General features: G+C 42.0%; 1 pseudogene; it reads right to left on the reverse strand.

The window, feature by feature from the left end:
- Positions 1-1,430: 1,430 nt before the first annotated feature.
- Positions 1,431-20,940, reverse strand: part of LOC118396026 (pyruvate dehydrogenase protein X component, mitochondrial-like) — a 38,814-nt pseudogene continuing 19,304 nt past the window's right edge.

Here is a 20,940-nt window from a genome sequence, read left to right on the forward strand (position 1 = left end):
CCCTCCGGGTCGTCCCAGAGTCGGTTCCTCTCCTTGTTCGGGGGACGTTCGGCGATTGACGTCACCGGCTTTCTAGCCATTGCTGATCCACCTTTAATTTTTCAATTTATCTTGTCTTGTTTTCCTACACACCTGGTTTCAATTCCCTCAGTATTAGACATGTATACAACCCTCTGTTTCCCCCCATGTCTGTGTGTGGAATTGTTTGTTGTTTCAAGTATGTGCACGATAGACTGGTTTGCGCTGGGTTGCCCTTACAGCCAGTTACGCATATCTAACACACACGCCCTCAAGTTGGATCAGAAGGACATCTGGTCACTATTATAATTGACAAGCCATCACACCATGAGAGGATTTGCCCTCTTCTGTCTCCATGGCAACTGCCCATGGTACTACTGATGTCACGTGATTCACCCTGTTGTGTGTCCGTGAGTGTGCCCTCCAGCCATACACCCCAGTAACTATAACATGCTGGCAATCCTCATTTCATCAAAACCATGTCCTTCTAAAACAGCCAATTGGATGTGTTCCTCTGCAGCGAGCGGTCCCCGGCTCCAGACGTTCTGGGTAATGAGATTGGGCTGAATGACAGAGACTTGCAGCCTCCACTCAAGGAAGGAAATGTCACTCCGTGGTAGGATGCCGCAAAATGTCAGAATCTGTCCTGCCAGGGGGGTTTACGGGGATGAAATTCCTATTGGCATTCTGGAACACTTTCTGGCTCCCAGATAAAAGACAGTCCCGCTGTTTGTCAATAGACCAGCAAGGTTGTGATTTGTGTACCATTGCTACATGAGTTGCTATTGGCTGTGTGAGTGTATCCACGATAGCAATGCTTCCACCTGTCTAGTGCCAAGTTTTTGTGGTCGTAGCCTTCTCTGTCTGGCATCCCAACTAGAGTCGTGAAAGGATGTGTACACCCCTCTCCGGAGCAAAGACCACCCCTTTCTCCCTCCTTTCATCCCTCTCCTCCCTCCTCATGAATCCCCCTAGCATGTGAGAGCCTGTCTTTGATGGACCTCTCCACATCCGCTCCCTTTCTCCTGTGGTTCTGTTGAGTCAGGCCTTTGGCCAGATCTAATCTATGGGCCGATGGTTCTCAGAGGGGAATCAAACCTACCGTATCTGCCTGCAGCAGTTGCTACCCCCCCTGTATCCATATATACACACTATATACTAGGCAGTACAATGAAGGGAAAATGAGACCATTACAATGGACTGGATTACATTTTTAATAAAACGAGATTGGCAGAGATGAGGAAGGAGATTATCTTGTCTGGTGCAGATATACAGTAGGAGGATATAGGGTTAACATATGGCTTCCTGTGTATAAAGCAAAGTGTTATCACATAAAATGACTTACACATACGCTGTATACATAAATGGAAGTGTTCCCTCTCTCCTTCCTTCCCATTCTCCATCCCTCCATCTCAGGCTAGTGACATGCACTGCGGCCTCTCCAGATTGACACAAACTTGTCCAGGAAGCGTGATGCCAGCTTGTCGTCCACTAGGCACCCGTCACTAGACAGGGTTACGGTGCTCAGGGCACTGGTCTCCTCGGTCAGACGGTGCACAGCCTTGGAGGTGCCCAGGGACCGGATACACACCTGCAGGAGGGTTGATCACCGCACTGAACCCACTGATGCCAAACATGCCCAGGTTAGAAATACTGTCAGGGAGAGACAGGACGGGAAGGAGAAAGATTTTTCCATTTGTACCAATAAAGCTCATTTTAATTTGTGAGAGGAATCGGGAGGAATTAGTAGGGGGAGGAGAGCGAGAGAGAATGAAGGAGGAAGAGAGAAAAAAAGAAGAAGGAGGGTGGTGAGAGACGAAGGGAGGGGAATGATAGAGAGAGGAGAAATTGGGCATTGCATCATTAGTCTGGCTCAGCCAGGGAAAACATGCAGACAATTAACCAAGGGGAGATTACAGCCAGACATAATGGGGCCTTATTGCTACCTATTCCCTGTTACTAATTCAGTGAAGACAGCATGCACTCAAAACACAAAGAGGCTGTGTGTGAGGTGAATTAAGGAGAATACAAAAGAGGATACCAGGAGACATTTCCTCAATAGACACATAAAGACATTGTGCCACTTCCAACAGCTTGAGGTGAACTCACAGAGAGAGAGAGACCATCCTATCTCTGTGTTTAGTGAGCAATAACATCCACAGGCAATTTCCTGTGAGGGTTAATAACATAACCAGGCCTGGGGGATGGAGGGATGGATAAAGGGAGGGAAGAAGCATGCATACATCTTCAAGAAGAGATAGAAAGAGCTTACATCCTTTATAGAAATGAATTATCCTCCTCTCTGACACAGAAACCCCATTTATGTCTAAATTACCCAATTAATTCAAATGAGTTAAAACAGCCCGCCCTCCCCTGGAATGGATGGCCACATAATTGATGGCTCTTGTCGTCTGGCCACATATTATCTTCATGCCTGCATGTGATAATGTAGAATCTGTATATTATATGGACTAACTGTGTTGGTTGTAACTCTAATAGCAGGACATTACTGATTGCTTCCCTACCAGTAGCCTACTGACCTATTCAAGAAACGATTAGCCTGGTACAAATGCTGCAGATTGTCAGCGGTGATCCAGATACAGTTATTGAACACCTTTCTCCCACACCGTAGACCTGTATGTCTGCATATTCAAACGTTTGACTATGTTGAAGTGCTAAGTAAGAACCTGAGTCAAACACCACCAGTTCACCGTCTAACAAGCCAAGAGAGAAATCCCACAGCCAAGTCTACACTGCATTTGTTCAAAGCATATCTATCTAAATAATATTCCAGGTGTAAAGGACTGAGGGTTAGTATTATCTGGCTCCCAGATAATAAGGTGTGTTGTGTTTACCTGTATGAGCCTCCCTGGTACTCATGAAGAAGCAGCTTCCAATCCCAAGCATTTTGGGCCAGTGCCTAGAGAAAACAGATCAGCAGTCAGTCATCTACTGTAGTCAGAGGCAGGGATCCACTGTGAGCCATAGGCTAATCAATGATCTACTGTCTAGAGGTGGTGAGGGTTCAATCAGATCCATCAATCACGCTTCTAGCCGTCTCAGTGATACAGTATGGACCTCATGGTTCAACGATAATGTTGAAATAATGTCATGCTGATAACCTCCCTTCAGCTTGTCATAGTCAACACTCCAAGGCAGCCCTCACTCAGAGTTCAGACTGCATACTCCAAATGCTTCACACAAGAGCTTCTTATTTAAGCATTACTTAAATAAATCCAGGCATCAACACACACAGAGCTAGAGCAGAGTGCAGTTCAATCCCACTGTGTTGAACCTGTTAGGTTCTAAATAAATAAAGTAAAAAACTCACAGATGCTCAAACTGAGTTTATTCACCCACTGGGTCATACAGTTGCATAAGAAAAAAAACTATTTCCACCAGTGGTAGTGTAAATACTCCAATTTGGGTGGAGTCTCCTCCTTCTCTCTAAACATCACATCTTTATTGCTAGGAAGGTAGTTAAGTGATACGAGCAATAAACTGTTCCTAACCTGACCTAACCTCGACTCCCTTCCTCTCTACACCACATCTCTCCACCCTTATCCGTGCCTGCCACATGTGATTGACCTTCCTTTACTCAATACACTCCAAACTTAATTGCCTCCACCATATACATTCCTCCTACAGATAACCATTAACTTCTGATGTAGACCCTAGACTATAGCACTCAATTTTTCAATAGGACAGTTGATAATTAACAATATTCCAAGTTTAATCAGCACTCATCAAACCCCATCGAAGGCAACACTTTTACATTTACACAATGAAAACCAAATTGGCTGAGCAGGAAGAAACAGTGCAGGCAATTGCTTTTAAAGAAAAATCATTGAAAGTTAGTCTTTAGGAGGGTTCCAAGCAGGCCATATGGGGTGGAATGGGACTGCACTAGAATAATGACACATTTTTATACAAAATTGACCACTTTGTCTGAATGCATGTAGACCTACTGCATCATCAATTTTTAACACTGCTGATTCCAATTCCAGGGTCTTCTACATCAGGCCCTACCCTATTCCACCATTGTAGGGTATATATTTTCCTCTCCTGCATACAGTGGTGTGTCAGTCCAAGTTGCTGCTTCGCCAAAGTGATCTTGTGTGTACTCTCTGTATTGATCTGAGTGGGCTTTCTCCGTCTGTGGCTTGGCAAGCTGGAGTAAGGGAGTTGACATGACTCAGTGAGCAGAGAGAAGACGAGTTCTCTAATGTAATGGTGCTTAAGAAACAATTAAACACCCCCCTGTCTTCCATCACTCAAAAGTCAACATGAATCAATATGCTACTAGAGCACAAATCAATACGCTACATAAAGAGCTTGGAGGCTGCACTGTTGCACTTTATATAGGTGTGTGTGTGTGTATTTTCTGGATTATTGAGTCTCATCCCAGTGCATGTGAGGTGGAAAACCATCCATATGTTCCTCACATTCACACATTACTAGTGCGCGGTTCAGGTGTTCACTCACACCCGCCTTTAATTGCTAATAATGCATTCGCAACCGCCCGACTATAGGAGATAAAGTGAAAATCTGAGGCCTGTACCTGGCCCCAACTCGCTAATATAGATATATGCTCTGTACACTACAGTCAGAGACGGCAGAAACATTTTCTGACAGGGGGTGGCAGGAATTTATTTGACAGGGGTTGGCAGGAATTTATTTGACAGGGGGTGGCAGGAATTTATTTGACAGGGGGTGGCAGGAATTTATTTGACAGGGAGTGGCAGGAATTTATTTGACAGGGGGTGGCAGGAATTTATTTGACAGGGGGTGGCAGGAATTTATTTGACAGGGGGTGGCAGGAATTTATTTGACAGGGGGTGGCAGGAATTTATTTGACAGGGGGTGGCAGGAAATTATTTGACAGGGGGTGGCAGGAATTTATTTGACAGGGGGTGGCAGGAATTTATTTGACAGGGGGTGGCAGGAATTTATTTGACAGGGGGTGGCAGGAATTTATTTGACAGGGGGTGGCAGGAATTTATTTGACAGGGGGTGGCAGGAATTTATTTGACAGGGGGTGGCAGGAATTTATTTGACAGGGGGTGGCAGGAATTTATTTGCCGATTTAGATATGTTTCTGTTTATACTTTCCAACATTTTGGTTATTTGTTAGTCAACTTGTCTATAATTAGATATTGTACATGTAGCTTCCCTCCTGTTATTACATGTTGCCCTAAAAGACTAAATAAACCCTGTCTCACCAGAATGTCATAAATCAATAGAAAAAATGCTTCCATCTAGTTGACCGGTAAAGTTCTCTGCCATATCAGCTTCTTTTGCAGAGCAAAGACGTTTACGAACCAGGGAGAAAAAAACTGGAAAGATTCTCTGTGCAAAATTTCTAATGACATCAGTTTGACTGGTTGTAAGGACATAGAAAGCTGTGAAAATGTCCCAACATGTATCGGATCAGATTTGAAATCGGCTTGGATCCATATTTTATGTGGTTGAAATACTCTCAGTGTTTATGAATCCAACTGTGCATTCGCATTCTCTCAAAATGCTGAAAGAAAGAAATCATATTTCTTCACTCCTGTCAAAATGTAGCCTACATTTGGTGTGTCCTTTCACTGCAAGAAATGCTTAATTCTGCATGAGTTAATATTAAGGCTATGTGAGAGATTATAGACCTACAGTCAGTGTCCAGATTTAAGTTTCTATTTACCCGTCTGAACAGTATTGGCGACTCTACAGTTCCTTTATGTGCCACAGGCCTATTTGAAGTCCTGATCTTGTGTCAAATTTTAATGCACTTCACAATCATCACACATACACTCCTGTCATCCCCTTATAGCACATCACCAAATCTTTCCCAAACATTACTTTTCTTGCCCTCCCTTTTCATTATTTTCAACTCTACATTTTGCAGTTTTTACTCTTGCTGAATAATGTTTGCCTCCATGGATCAAGTTAACTTTTTCTACCCAGTCCCAAAAGAATTTGGCGATTGGCGTGTAGGCTATTTTGTGCGCTTATAGTTAGGCCCTGAAGCTTAATTAAGCCTATGCACTAATACCAGCCTAAAATAAGGAAATAAAAACCTCAATGTAGCACATAGATATAAATTGAACAACAAAGACACATTTATAGATCTTTTTAAGGTCCTGTTTTTTATGTTTATTCAACCCGCCACCCACCCGGCCTTTATCTACACAATATTTAATGATCTGCCCCACCCTGCGGATATAACCGTTGGGACACAGAGGCTACATAAGTATACACAAACACAAACAGTACACACACATTGAAGCATGTCATACAACCCTATGTAAGATACTCTCTTAATATTCTCTTTTCTATGGGCCAACATGACAACCCTGGACCAAATATAGGAAATCATTTGCAGCAGATGTGCAATACTACATCTAACACGCATGCACGTCATGCTCATTTAAATCGACATTTACTGTAGAGATATTGCAGAGACACTGCTTTTATCTAAAAAAAACAGTATGTCAAAAGACCCAGAGACACATTAGAATACATGGGGAAACATTAGCGATAACAGCATCGAAAGGAAAAGCAATCATGTGTTTTGTGGGTTCAGGCATGGTAGCCACTGAGCGCTCTGTGCCCTGTCCAGACCACATGTTGTATTCAATTAGCTGCTGATAAGGGGTTTACATTCTGCCCTAACTCAAACCAGGCTTCTGACTCTGGGTGGGAACACACGGACAGGAGACCACTGTGCGTGCTTGTGTGTGTGTGGCACTGCAAGTGTGTATGTGTTTAATGAATGTGTTGTGGCAGGCTACAAATCGGTAGCACACGTTGTCCTTTGCAGGGAATACATTGGAATTACATTGTCACATTCTCTATTTCTTAAGCTGGCACACTGGTGTGTGTGTGTGTGTGTGTGTGTGTGTGTGTGTGTGTGTGTGTGTGTGTGTGTGTGTGTGTGTGTGTGTGTGTGTGTGTGTGTGTGTGTGTGTGTGTGTGTGTGTGTGTGTGTGTGTGTGTGTGTGTGTGTGTGTGTGTGTGTGTGTGTGTGTGTGTGTGTGTGTGTGTGTGTGTGTGTGTGTGTGTGTGTGTGTGTGTGTGTGTGTACCCAGCTGCTGAGGCATATGTACCTGCCCCCTATTTAACCCTCCATCGCTTTTAATGATCTAGCATTGTACATTTATGTATTCATAATCATGGCACGTTCACTTCATAGCTGGCTGCTGAGATGGAGAGAACTACAGTGTCTATAGTGTCATATCATACAGACATACAGTGGGAAGAACAAGTATTTGAAACACTGCTGATTTTGCAGGTTTTCCTACTTACAAAGCATGTAGAAGTCTGTAATTTGTATCATAGGTACACTTCAACTGTGCGAGACGGAATCTAAAAAAAAAATGCAGAAAATCACATTGTATGATTTTTAAGTAATTTATTAGCATTTATTGTGATTCGATGTTCCAAACATATTGCTCACCATATGACTGCCGCAGAGGGATAAGCGAGTCATGAGAAAACAAGTTTTGATTAAACATGGATATTAAATAGCTTGAAAATAAATTTGGCTCACTATTTAAAAAGAAGTAGGTGAGCTTTGGTGTAGGTACAGCTGACTAGCAGTCGTAAAAATAATATTGCGATATTGTCAAAAATAATATGCCATATGTAACTGTATCGATTTCCCCTCCTATGGTTATCTACTGTGTCAAAACAATTGACTAAGTTATTTTAGCAATCCACCATCATCACCAAAATCATTATGAGAAGCCCAATGGTGGCAGATTTAAGAGCTGTAAAAAATGATGCAGATAATGGTCTGGTTTAACCCTGCAGTACAACAATCTCTGGTCCCTGTCCAGGAATGTAAACACCTCCAACCCTGATAATGTGTTTACCTAGAGAGTGATTCATTCCCAGCCTGAGCTTTCCAAAGAAAGCACCTGAGGAATGCAGTTACACACTGAATCTGAAACCAGCACCTCGCCCCGACCAACTCGATTGGAGGGACCTCCGTTGTCAAATGTTGCTGACAAAACTCTGAGGGTGACTTCAATACTGGCGAAGGGATCAAATAAACCAATCAACTTCGGGACACACTCGTGACTTGAATGATGTAATTCATGTTCCACATTTAAATTATAAAATTAGCAGGAAATTCAAATGGGAAAAGTCCCACTGTCGTTTTACAAGATATAAACCTCAGTAATAGTTTTTTATTTGATTTCCAATGTTACTTGTGTCATTTCTCAAAATCTGACGAACAAATACAGGTGGAAAATGTTTTGTGTATAAAATTGAGCAAGCTATAATATTATGCAGTGAATTATGGGATACCACTTCACTCTGAAGGCGGCAGCATAGCGGACTATGTCAAAGTGGCTATTGGAGGGTCTAATTAGCCCCTACACCCTCCATTATTTTCACAACCTCAGCTTTGGGACATGTGGATATTGTAGAGGCACGCGTGATTTAGCAAATGGAGGGTCAAGGGTGATTTGGGATTCAGCCACAGTCTCAAGGTAAGGGGCTGCTGGTGATATTACCGTTCTTCACTCATTTGATAGAACTTTAATTTGAGTGCTTTGTAACTGCCACTAAATAATTGAGATAGCTAGTTCCATTTCAGATACTGTAACATTTCATGATTTTATTTCTCCAACATGCATGTATTTCTCCAACAGCACAGGGCCTGATTCTGAACTATGAGCTCCACACTACCCAGGTATCAGTAGAGTTCCACTCTACCTTGGCGTTATCGGAGATCTCCTGCACTCCCTTGTCAGCAGCATTTGTGATGATGGGGTTAATGAGGCCCTTCTCAGTCACCACAGCGATGGAGATGCTGATGGAGTCCAGCGCCTGGGGGGCCTCCCCCATCCAGGTCACGTTGACCTCCGGCAGAGCCTAAAGGACAAGGTCAGAGGTTAGGACATATTCTGCTAGATGGGATTCAAGGAGGAGGAGAAGAGGACTGAGGGGAAGAGAGAGTGGAGGGATGGAAGAGGAAAAAGGACTAAATTACACTCCATCCATGGCCTTCACAAGACAGGACAGAGAATTTCGGTATACCCTGTCCTATCCCCGCAATTGATAAGATAAGAGACTAGATATGATAATGTTTCCACAGAAGTAAGGGAGGGTCAGGGTGAAAGGTGAACAGCCCAGTGTTACAGTAGATTCAGTGGTCTGACCAAAGGCAGGAGCACAGGGCCTAACAAAGTGGGTAGAGATGGTCTCATCTTCTTTTCACCTATGTCTCTGTTTCCATGGATACAGTCAGTCACACAAAGGAGCCACCTTCATACTCAAAATGCACATTATGAAAATCAATTCAAAGCTTATCCTAGCCAAGGCACCCAGCTAAATCCAAGGGAGTTTGTTTGGTGATTACATTCCCAGTCTTCACACAGAGGGTAAGAGGAGAGAAGGAGAAAGAGGGGGAGGGAGAGAGTGTCATGTGTTATATTTTTCCTACATAAGGAACTACAGGGGAAAGGATGGAATAAGGCATTGAAATTTATCAAGGAGAGCCCAGGGTAAAACACAGAGAAAGGAAGATCTACAGACATTTCCCTACTAAGACGAGACAAGGATGCACTTTTTCTTTCTCTCTCTATCCTCTCCCTGAATAATTTAGAAAAGGAATTTAATAAACCTGTCTGGTTAGAGATGAATACTCAGCCAATTTCCTCAGAATTCCCATCAAATGGCAGAAAGACAGGATAGAATTTACTGGGAATTGGTGTCTATTTATAGATCTGTCCACCAGCCAGACAATAGCAGGCTCTTTGCCTCAGCCTGCCACCAGTTAAAGTCAGTTGATAAATATACATGGGGGTGTTTGAACCAGGGATGGTTGTAGAGGAATGGCTTCAGGGGATCTGTAACGGGGTGACGTGATGTGGCTTTGTTGCTCAGGAAACTGAAGCTGAACAATACATTTACCTTCCAGGCTGTGAGGCAAAGCTGTGATATTTGTGCAAAGGGTTGCATACTTTCTATGGGCACTGTAGATAGAGTGCATTTGTAAAGTACTCAGTACTTTTTCCACATTTTGTTACGTTACAGCCTTATTCTAAAATGATTCAATAAAACATTTTCCTCATCAATCTACACACATAATCAATCTACACACATAATGACAAAGATAAAACATTTTTTTTTATACATTTTAGTTAATTTTTTAAACATAAAAAACAGAAATACCTTATTTACATGAGTATTCAGACCCTTTGCTATGAGATTCGGAAATTAGCTCAGGTGCATCCTGTTTTCATTGATCCTCCTGTTTCTACAACTTGATTGAAGTCAACTTGTGGTAAATTCACTTGATTGGACATCATTTGGAAAAGCACAAACCTGTTAATATAAGGTCCACAATTGATAGTGCATGTCAGAGCAAAAGCCAAGCCATGAGGTCGAATGAATTGTCCGTAGAGCTCCGAGACAGGATTGTGTCGAGGCCAAGATCTGGGGGAGGGTACAACAACATTTCTGCAGCATTGACGGTCTGCACGAACCCAGTAGCCTCCCACCATCATTCTTATATGGAAGAAGTTTGGAACCACCAAGACTCTTGGTCACTAAGGCCCGCTGGCCAAAGTGAGCATTCGGGGGAGAAGGGCCTTGGTCAGGGAGGGGACCAAGAACCCGATGGTCATTCTCACAGAGCTCCAGAGTTCCTCTGTGGAGATGGGAGAACCTTCCAGAAGGACAACCATCTAAGCTGCACTCCACCAATCAGGACTTTATGGTAGAGGGGCCAGACGGAAGCCAGTTCTCAGTAAAAGGCACATGATAGCCCGTTTGGAGTTTTCCAAAAGGCACCTAAAACTTTCAGACCATGAGAAACAAGATTCTCTGAAACCAAGATTGGACTCTTTGGCCTGAAAGCCAAGCATCATGTCTGGAGGAAACCTGGTACCATCCCAATGGTGAAGCATGGTGGTGGCAGCATCATGCTGTGGGGATTTTTTTCAGTGCCAGGGACTGGGAGACTAGTCAGGATCGAGGGAGAGGAAGACTCGAGGCTGTAATCCCTGCCAAATGTTCTTCAAAAAAGTACTGAGTAAATGGTCTGAATACTTTGATATGCTGAACCAGAAACCATGGATTGATGGCAGCATTCGCGTGAAACTGAAAGCGCGAACCATTGCTTTTAATCAGGGCAAGGTGACCGGAAACATGAACGAATATAAACAGTGTAGCTATTCCGTCCGCAAGGTAATCAAACAAGCTAAGTGTCAGTATAGAGACAAAGTAGAATCGCAATTCAACGGCTCAGACACAAGAGGTATGTGGCAGGGTCTACAGTCAATCACGGATTACAAAAAGAAAACCAGCCCAGTCATGGATCAGGATGTCTTGCTCCCAGACAGACTAAACAACTTTTTTGCCCGCTTTGAGGACAATACAGTGCCACTGACACGGCCCGCAACCAAAACATGCGGACTCTCCTTCAGTGCAGCCGAGGTGAGTAAAACATTTAAACGTGTTAACCCTCGCAAGGCTGCAGGCCCAGACGGCATCCCCAGCCGCACCCTCAGAGCATGCGCAGACCAGCTGGCTGGTGTGTTTTCGGACATATTCAATCAATCCCTATCCCAGTCTGCTGTTCCCACATGCTTCAAGAGGGCTTCCATTGTTCCTGTTCCCAAGAAAGCTAAGGTAACTGAGCTAAACGACTACCGCCCCGTAGCACTCACTTCCGTCATCATGAAGTGCTTTGAGAGACTAGTCAAGGACCATATCACCTCCACCCTTCCTGACACCCTAGACCCACTCCAATTTGCTTACCGCCCAAATAGGTCCACAGTCGATGCAATCTCAACCAATCTCAACTCAGCCCTAACCCATCTGGACAAGAGGAATACCTATGTGAGAATACTGTTCATCGACTACAGCTCAGCATTTAACACCATAGTACCCTCCAAACTCGTCATCAAGCTCGAGACCCTGGGTCTCGACCCCGCCCTGTGCAACTGGGTACTGGACTTCCTGACGGGCCGCCCCTAGGTGGTGAGGGTAGGTAACAACATCTCCACTCCACTGATCCTCAACACTGGGGCCCCACAAGGGTGCGTTCTGAGCCCTCTCCTGTACTCCCTGTTCACCCACAACTGCGTGGCCACGCACGCCTCCAACTCAATCATCAAGTTTGAGGACGACACAACAGTGGTAGGCTTGATTACCAACAACAACGAGACGGCCTACAGGGAGGAGGTGAGGGCCCTCGGAGTGTGGTGTCAGGAAAATAACCTCACTCCCAACGTCAACAAAACTAAGGAGATGATTGTGGACTTCAGTAAACAGCAGAGGGAACACCCCCCTTTCCACATCGATGGAACGGTATTGGAGAGGGTAGTAAGTTTTAAGTTCCTCGGCGTACAGCATCACAGACAAACTGAATTGGTCCACCCACACAGACAGCATCGTGAAGAAGGCTCAGCAGCGCCTCTTCAACCTTAGGAGGCTGAAGAAATTTGGCTTGTCACCATAAGCACTCACAAACTTCTACAGATGCAAAATCGAGAGCATCCTGTTGGGCTGTATCACCGCCTGGTACGGCAACTGTATGTGACTGTATATTATTTGTCACTGTATGTGACAAATACAATTTGATTTGATTTGATATACTTAAGTAAATTAAATAATACATATTTATTTTTTATAACTTTGCAACATTTTCTAAAAAAAACTTTTTTTTTGTCATTATGGGTACTTGTGTGCAGATTGAGGAAAAACAAAACCATTTCAATCCATTTTAGAATAAGGCTGTAACGTAACAAAATGTGGAAAAAGTCAACGGGTCTGAATACTTTCTGAATGCACTGTGTATCGAAACATGAACATTGTTAGAAACTGGAAGGGTAGTTAATACTCCATGAGTGTAGCAGCTTCTGCCTTGATGATAAAATCATTGACGGACACTTTGATCTCTGCTGGAAAGAAAGGAGACAACAGTTGTCAAACACTACAGATATGTAATTCAAGTGCTGTTAGTCAGATAAGTGTTAGGGATTCTTTTGCACATGTTTTAGCCCATAGTTCTGAAAGTAGCACTCAAGCCAAAAGTGGTCCCCGGAAATTGTGCACTTGTCACATATGTGCAGATATGTGCACTACGTCATTGCTCTCTCTCTCTCTCTCTTTCTGCTGTGTCCACTACAACCTCATTGGATAACCCTGGGCAGGCCTCTTGCTAGCTATCACTCAAATGTGAGGGGCTGAAGTTCATTGGCTAGAACTCAAATTGCTAGGGAGCTGGCCCACGGCACCTCTTCAAGAATACAGTTGCTTTCAAACTAGGGATTTCATGGCTAATTGAGGTAAGACAGTAATTCTGCTCACAGGTTATACATGTATGAACTATACATTGACACATCCAGCCCAAAGCAGGATGTTTAAAAAATGCTTTCTTATTCGCCAAAGCAAAGTATCCCATACCAACTTCTCCAACAAGCATGGCAGATGACATCTGGTGTGCACGCTATAGGATTATGTGCATTGTAAGAGAATCAGACATACTAATTATGTGTGTTAGGATCAAGAGAGGCCTTATGCTGTTATTGTTGTTACTAGTGGAGTTTATTTTCCATTCTTCTCTCCTCCAGTTGAAGGGCAGTGTTGTCATACAGGGCAGGGGGTACTGGGTGAGGGGCAGCTGGGTGGTGGAGAAAATGTCTATATGAACAAACACCCTTCACTCCCCCACCCAGTGCAATATAAACTCAACCACCCACCCACCCATACTTTCTCTCACAATAATGTCCAGTTTAACAAACCAACACATGCTTTTTTTTGTGGGTACTTATAGTTGTGGTGTGGTTTCATATAAGCCCTTTTGGGCTTCCAACCTCACTTGCACACCGTTTTCACATTATTATTTTTTTGTACTGTTTTGTCTTTCACTTCTTTTCTTTGGTGCGAATAATTAAAAAACCCCAAAACTAAGACCACTCCTTTAGAGAACACCCACAACTTTCTATTACTGTTCTCCTTCAACTTCCCTGACCTTCCGCCCTGCCTCTCCCATCCCTCTAATTCTATGTCCTCCATCTCTCCTCCCTCTCTTTCTTTCTCTCCTCTATACCTCTCCCTCTCTGCTCTCTCCATACAGTGCCCATGGTGTGGCGGCAGTGCCTGGCATTGCGTTAACACTGGGCTGTATGAGAGCGCCTATTAGTGCCAAACGGTTATGAATGCTCTTAGCGGGATGACCAACAAGCTAACCGTGAAATCACTGTGCTTCTGAACAAAGAGAGCCAGGGAAAACAACCGGACGAAAAGAGAATCCCTTAACACACACACCACCCTGCTGCTAATAGGACTGGAATGGCCAGTCTCTCTCTGTTTCTTCTGCATCACAGACACACAGGGCTGAAACAGGGCTGAAGAGCTGTATGAATGTTGATCAAATCAGGCTAAATCATATGTTCATCCTATCATCCCAGAAAATGGAAATGTATTAAACGCATTGTCAACGTCATCTTGAAGAGAATATGAATAAAGTGAGGTTTAACTGTCAGGTTTAGATGGAATGAGGAGTCTTTACAAAGTGTTCATCTCTCAAAGGGAATAATGAGCAGAACCAGGAGTTTCACCTGACCATGTAAACTAAGAAGGAACAACTTGGGACCTTGCGGCACCCATTCACATCTCCAGGGGTTTCTGGACTGGCTCTGGTCCAAGTTCCAAAAACACCTTTGGGTGGTTGTTATGACATTCTTACGATGTTCCCTCTCTCTCTTTACTTGGCGAGTGCATGTACCACCCTTCACTAAGAATAGCCATTAAGCAGAAGTAACATGGAACACATGTTGTGCAAAATGTTTTGGCTAATTTCATTGGTGGAGAGATGGGATGGGAGGTGAGACTGTGAGAGTAGCACAGGCAGGACAGAATGGGCTAGACACTGACAGGCCTGCCTAATTACTTCACATCCGATCACAACAAAGTAAAAACTACCCCTCCTCTCTCCATATCTTATTCAGTTTCTCTAACTCCCTCCCCACTTCCTTCTCCCGCTCTGTACTGTGTTATATACTACATTGTGATATTCTGTGCTACTATGAGCTAAATCCCATCCAGGTCTCATACAGTGCTCACATAGGTCTCATGAGTGTTCAGCTGGGTTGTATCATGTAGTGCTACTGTGTATTTGAACACAGCCAGCCTTCATCTTTGACCAGCTTTTTGTTGTGCTGTGCCCTGTTGTGTTCTGTTATGTAGTGTTCTGTTATGCTGTGTTCTGATGTGTTGTGTTCTGATGTATTATATTGTATTCTGATGTGTTGTGTTCTGTTATGCTGTGTTCTGATGTGTTGTGTTCTGATGTGTTATATTGTATTCTGATGTGTTGTATTATTTAGTTTTCTGATGTGTTGTGTTCTGTTATGCTGTGTTCTGATGTATTGTGTTCTGTTATGCTGTGTTCTGATGTGTTGTGTTCTGATGTGTTATATTGTATTCTGATGTGTTGTATTATTTAGTTTTCTGATGTGTTGTGTTCTGTTATGCTGTGTTCTGATGTATTGTCTTCTGATATGTTGTGTTCTGATGTGTTGTGTTCTGTTATGCTGTGTTCTGATGTGTTGTGTTCTGTTATGCTGTGTTCTGATGTATTGTCTTCTGATATGTTGTGTTCTGATGTGTTGTGTTCTGTTATGCTGTGTTCTGATGTATTGTTTTCTGATATGTTGTGTTCTGATGTGTTGTGTTCTGATGTGTTATATTGTATTCTGATGTGTTGTATTATTTAGTGTTCTGATGTGTTGTGTTCTGTTATGCTGTGTTCTGATGTGTTGTGTTCTGATGTATTGTTTTCTGATGTGTTGTGTTCTGATGTATTGTCTTCTGATATGCTGTGTTCTGATGTGTTGTGTTCTGTTATGCTGTGTTCTGATGTGTTGTGTTCTGTTATGCTGTGTTCTGATGTATTGTCTTCTGATATGTTGTGTTCTAATGTGTTGTGTTCTGATGTATTGTCTTCTGATATGCTGTGTTCTGATGTGTTGTGTTCTGTTATGCTGTGTTCTGATGTATTGTTTTCTGATATGTTGTGTTCTGATGTATTGTGTTCTGATGTGTTGTGTTCTGTTATGCTGTGTTCTGATGTATTGTTTTCTGATATGTTGTGTTCTAATGTGTTGTGTTCTGATGTATTGTCTTCTGATATGTTGTGTTCTGATGTATTGTTTTCTGATGTATTGTCTTCTGATATGTTGTGTTCTGATGTGTTGTGTTCTGTTATGTTGTGTTCTGATGTATTGTCTTCTGATATGTTGTGTTCTAATGTGTTGTGTTCTGATGTATTGTCTTCTGATATGTTGTGTTCTAATGTGTTGTGTTCTGATGTGTTATATTCTGATGTGTTGTGTTCTGTTATGTTGTGTTCTGATGTGTTGTGTTCTGTTATGCTGTGTTCTGATGTATTGTCTTCTGATATGTTGTGTTCTAATGTGTTGTGTTCTGATGTATTGTCTTCTGATATGTTATGTTCTGATGTGTTGTGTTCTGTTATGTTGTGTTCTGATGTATTGTCTTCTGATATGTTGTGTTCTGATGTGTTGTGTTCTGTTATGCTGTGTTCTGATGTATTGTCTTCTGATATGTTGTGTTCTAATGTGTTGTGTTCTGATGTATTGTCTTCTGATTGTTGTGTTCTGATGTGTTGTGTTCTGTTATGTTGTGTTCTGATGTATTGTCTTCTGATATGTTGTGTTCTAATGTGTTGTGTTCTGATGTATTGTTTTCTGATATGTTGTGTTCTGATGTGTTGTGTTATGTTATGCTGTGTTCTGATGTGTTGTGTTCTGTTATGCTGTGTTCTGATGTATTGTCTTCTGATATGTTGTGTTCTGATGTGTTGTGTTCTGTTATGCTGTGTTCTGATGTATTGTTTTCTGATATGTTGTGTTCTGATGTGTTGTGTTCTGATGTGTTATATTGTATTCTGATGTGTTGTATTATTTAGTGTTCTGATGTGTTGTGTTCTGTTATGCTGTGTTCTGATGTGTTGTGTTCTGATGTATTGTTTTCTGATGTGTTGTGTTCTGATGTATTGTCTTCTGATATGCTGTGTTCTGATGTGTTGTGTTCTGTTATGCTGTGTTCTGATGTGTTGTGTTCTGTTATGCTGTGTTCTGATGTATTGTCTTCTGATATGTTGTGTTCTAATGTGTTGTGTTCTGATGTATTGTCTTCTGATATGCTGTGTTCTGATGTGTTGTGTTCTGTTATGCTGTGTTCTGATGTATTGTTTTCTGATATTTTGTGTTCTGATGTATTGTGTTCTGATGTGTTGTGTTCTGTTATGCTGTGTTCTGATGTATTGTTTTCTGATATGTTGTGTTCTAATGTGTTGTGTTCTGATGTATTGTCTTCTGATATGTTGTGTTCTGATGTGTTGTGTTCTGTTATGTTGTTTTCTGATGTATTGTCTTCTGATATGTTGTGTTCTAATGTGTTGTGTTCTGATGTATTGTCTTCTGATATGTTGTGTTCTAATGTGTTGTGTTCTGATGTATTGTTTTCTGATATGTTGTGTTCTAATGTGTTGTGTTCTGATGTGTTATATTCTGATGTGTTGTGTTCTGTTATGTTGTGTTCTGATGTGTTGTGTTCTGTTATGCTGTGTTCTGATGTATTGTCTTCTGATATGTTGTGTTCTAATGTGTTGTGTTCTGATGTATTGTCTTCTGATATGTTATGTTCTGATGTGTTGTGTTCTGTTATGTTGTGTTCTGATGTATTGTCTTCTGATATGTTGTGTTCTGATGTGTTGTGTTCTGTTATGCTGTGTTCTGATGTATTGTCTTCTGATATGTTGTGTTCTAATGTGTTGTGTTCTGATGTATTGTCTTCTGATATGTTGTGTTCTGATGTGTTGTGTTCTGTTATGTTGTGTTCTGATGTATTGTCTTCTGATATGTTGTGTTCTAATGTGTTGTGTTCTGATGTATTGTTTTCTGATATGTTGTGTTCTGATGTGTTGTGTTATGTTATGCTGTGTTCTAATGTGTTGTCTTCTGATATGTTGTGTTCTGATGTATTGTCTTCTGATATGTTGTGTTCTAATGTGTTGTGTTCTGTTATGCTGTGTTCTGATGTCTTCTGATATGTTGTGTTCTGATGTGTTGTGTTCTGTTATGATGTGTTCTGATGTCTTCTGATATGTTGTGTTCTAATGTATTGTTTTCTGATATGTTGTGTTGTGTTCTGTTATGTTGTGTTCTAATGTGTTGTGTTCTGTTATGATGTGTTCTGATGTATTTTCTTCTGATATGTTGTGTTCTGATGTGTTGTGTTCTGTTATGATGTGTTCTGATGTCTTCTGATATGTTGTGTTCTGTTATGCTGTGTTCTGATGTCTTCTGATATGTTGTGTTCTAATGTGTTGTGTTCTGTTATGATGTGTTCTGATGTCTTCTGATATGTTGTGTTCTAATGTATTGTTTTCTGATATGTTGTGTTCTGATGTGTTGTGTTCTGTTATGTTGTGTTCTGATATCTTCTGATATGTTGTGTTCTGATGTGTTGTGTTCTGTTATGATGTGTTCTGATGTCTTCTGATATGTTGTGTTCTAATGTATTGTTTTCTGATATGTTGTGTTCTAATGTATTGTTTTCTGATATGTTGTGTTCTAATGTGTTGTGTTCTGTTATGCTGTGTTCTGATGTCTTCTGATATGTTGTGTTCTGATGTGTTGTGTTCTGTTATGATGTGTTCTGATGTCTTCTGATATGTTGTGTTCTAATGTATTGTTTTCTGATATGTTGTGTTCTGATGTGTTGTGTTCTGTTATGTTGTGTTCTAATGTGTTGTGTTCTGTTATGCTGTGTTCTGATGTATTGTCTTCTGATATGTTGTGTTCTGATGTGTTGTGTTCTGTTATGATGTGTTCTGTTATGTAGTGTTCTTGTGTGTTGTGCCCTGTTATGCTGTGTTATGTTACGTTGTGCTGTGGCCTCACCTTTGGCCATCTCCTTGCGCAGCTGCAAGATGGCACCCAGGTCACAGTCTACGGTGGCGTAGGCATGGGGGATGGTTGTCTTGGACTGCGTTAGCCTCTGGGCAATGACACACCATACGTTGGAGGCAGTGATCTCTGTGTAGGTACCCTAGGAGAAGAGAGGAGAGGAGAAAATTGAAGAATGTCAGTCGGTCAATGTGCAGATTTATGTTTCTGGATGACTTTATGACTCAGTAACAAAATCACTTTCACCTGAAATTTAACCCCCCCAACCCTTCCTCCCATTACAGGTTACAGACACATCTGAAGTTAGACTTTCCTCTGAAGCTATAGCTATTACTCTCGATGATATTGAAAAAATAGTTACAGAAGATAGATTGATTGATTGATTGATTGATTGATTGTGATCGATGTCGCTGAACTAAAAATGGGACCAACTCTAAGGTGGTATATTGGATCATTTATTTGTGTCTTGTCAATGTAATGGTCTTCGAAATACAATATGGGAAACAAGACGAGGAGGAAATGTGCCGTTTTTATAAACATTACTGAAATAACCATTATGACTAAATCCTGGACATAATTTCCTAATTTCCTGTGTAAATCTTTCCTTCTGTAACCCCTTCTGCAGTAATGCAACATTTAGTACTCAACAAAGTCATGAAACTAAACAAGATCTTTCCATCCCCATTACAGTGATAAAGAGGCAGGGATGGAAAGCAGGCTGGGTGCCTGACCATGGCCAACCCCAACTAGTCTGGGTCGTCTTTATGAGGCTGCTGCTTGGCGTGTTTGGACAGGCCTGGCTCTTAGCTTGGCCAGGGTCTGGTCTCTGTCTGAGTACAGGAGGAGCCTTCTATCAACTTCACAATACGGAATTGTCCAATAATCACTAGACTACTCTAAACAAAGGCATCAAATCAGGCTTAACAAAACTAAGCTATCAAATAAAAGTACAAATACAGTTGAAGTCAGAAGTTTACATACACCTTAGCCAAATACATTTTCACAATTCCTGACATTTAATCCTAGTAAAACATCCCTGTCTTAGGTCAGTTAGGATCAACACATTATTTTAAGAATGGGAAATGTCAGAATAATAGTAGAGAGAATGATTTATTTCAGTTTCTTTCTTTCATCACATTCCCAGTGGGTCAGAAGTTTACATACACTCAATTAGTATTTGGTAGCATTGCCTTTAAATTGTTTAACTTCGGTCAAACTTTTCGGGTAGCCTTCCACAAGCTATCCACAATAAGTTGGGTGAATTTTGGCCCATTCCTCCTGACAGAGCTGGTGTAACTGTGTCAGGTTTGTAAGCCTCCTTGCTCGCACACGTTTTTTAAGTTCTGCCCACAAATATTATATTGGGTAAGAGGGCAGGGCGTTGAGATGCCATCTATTTTGTGAAGTGCACCAGTCCCTTCTGCAGCCAAGCACCACCACAACATGATGCTGCCACCCCCATGCTTCACAGTTTGATTGGTGTTCTTTGGCTTGATCTTCGTTCTTCCCCTTTTCCTCCAAACATAACGATGGTCATTATGGCCAGTTCTAATTTTGTTTCATCAGACCAGAGGACATTTCTCCAAAAAGTACAATCTTTCCCCCATGTGCATGTGGATGTTTTGGAGCAGTGGCTTCTTCTTTGCAGAGCGGCCACTCAGGTTATGTCGATATAAGACTCGTTTTACTGTGGATATAGATACTTTTGTACCTGTTTCCTCCAGCATCTTCACAAGGTCCTTTGCTGTTGTTCTGGGATTGATTTGCACTTTTCGCACCAAAGTACGTTCATCTCTAGGAGACAGAATGCATCTCCTTCCTGAGCGGTATGATGGCTCCGTGGTCCCATGGTGTTTAAACTTGCATACTATTTTTTTGTACAGATTAACGTGGTACCTTCAGGTGTTTGAAAATTGCTCCCAAGGATGAACCAGACTTGTGGAGATCTACAATTTTTTTCTGAGGCCTTGGCTGAGTT

This window comes from Oncorhynchus keta, chromosome 17, assembly GCF_023373465.1.
Source record: "Oncorhynchus keta strain PuntledgeMale-10-30-2019 chromosome 17, Oket_V2, whole genome shotgun sequence".
NCBI lineage: Eukaryota > Metazoa > Chordata > Actinopteri > Salmoniformes > Salmonidae > Oncorhynchus > Oncorhynchus keta.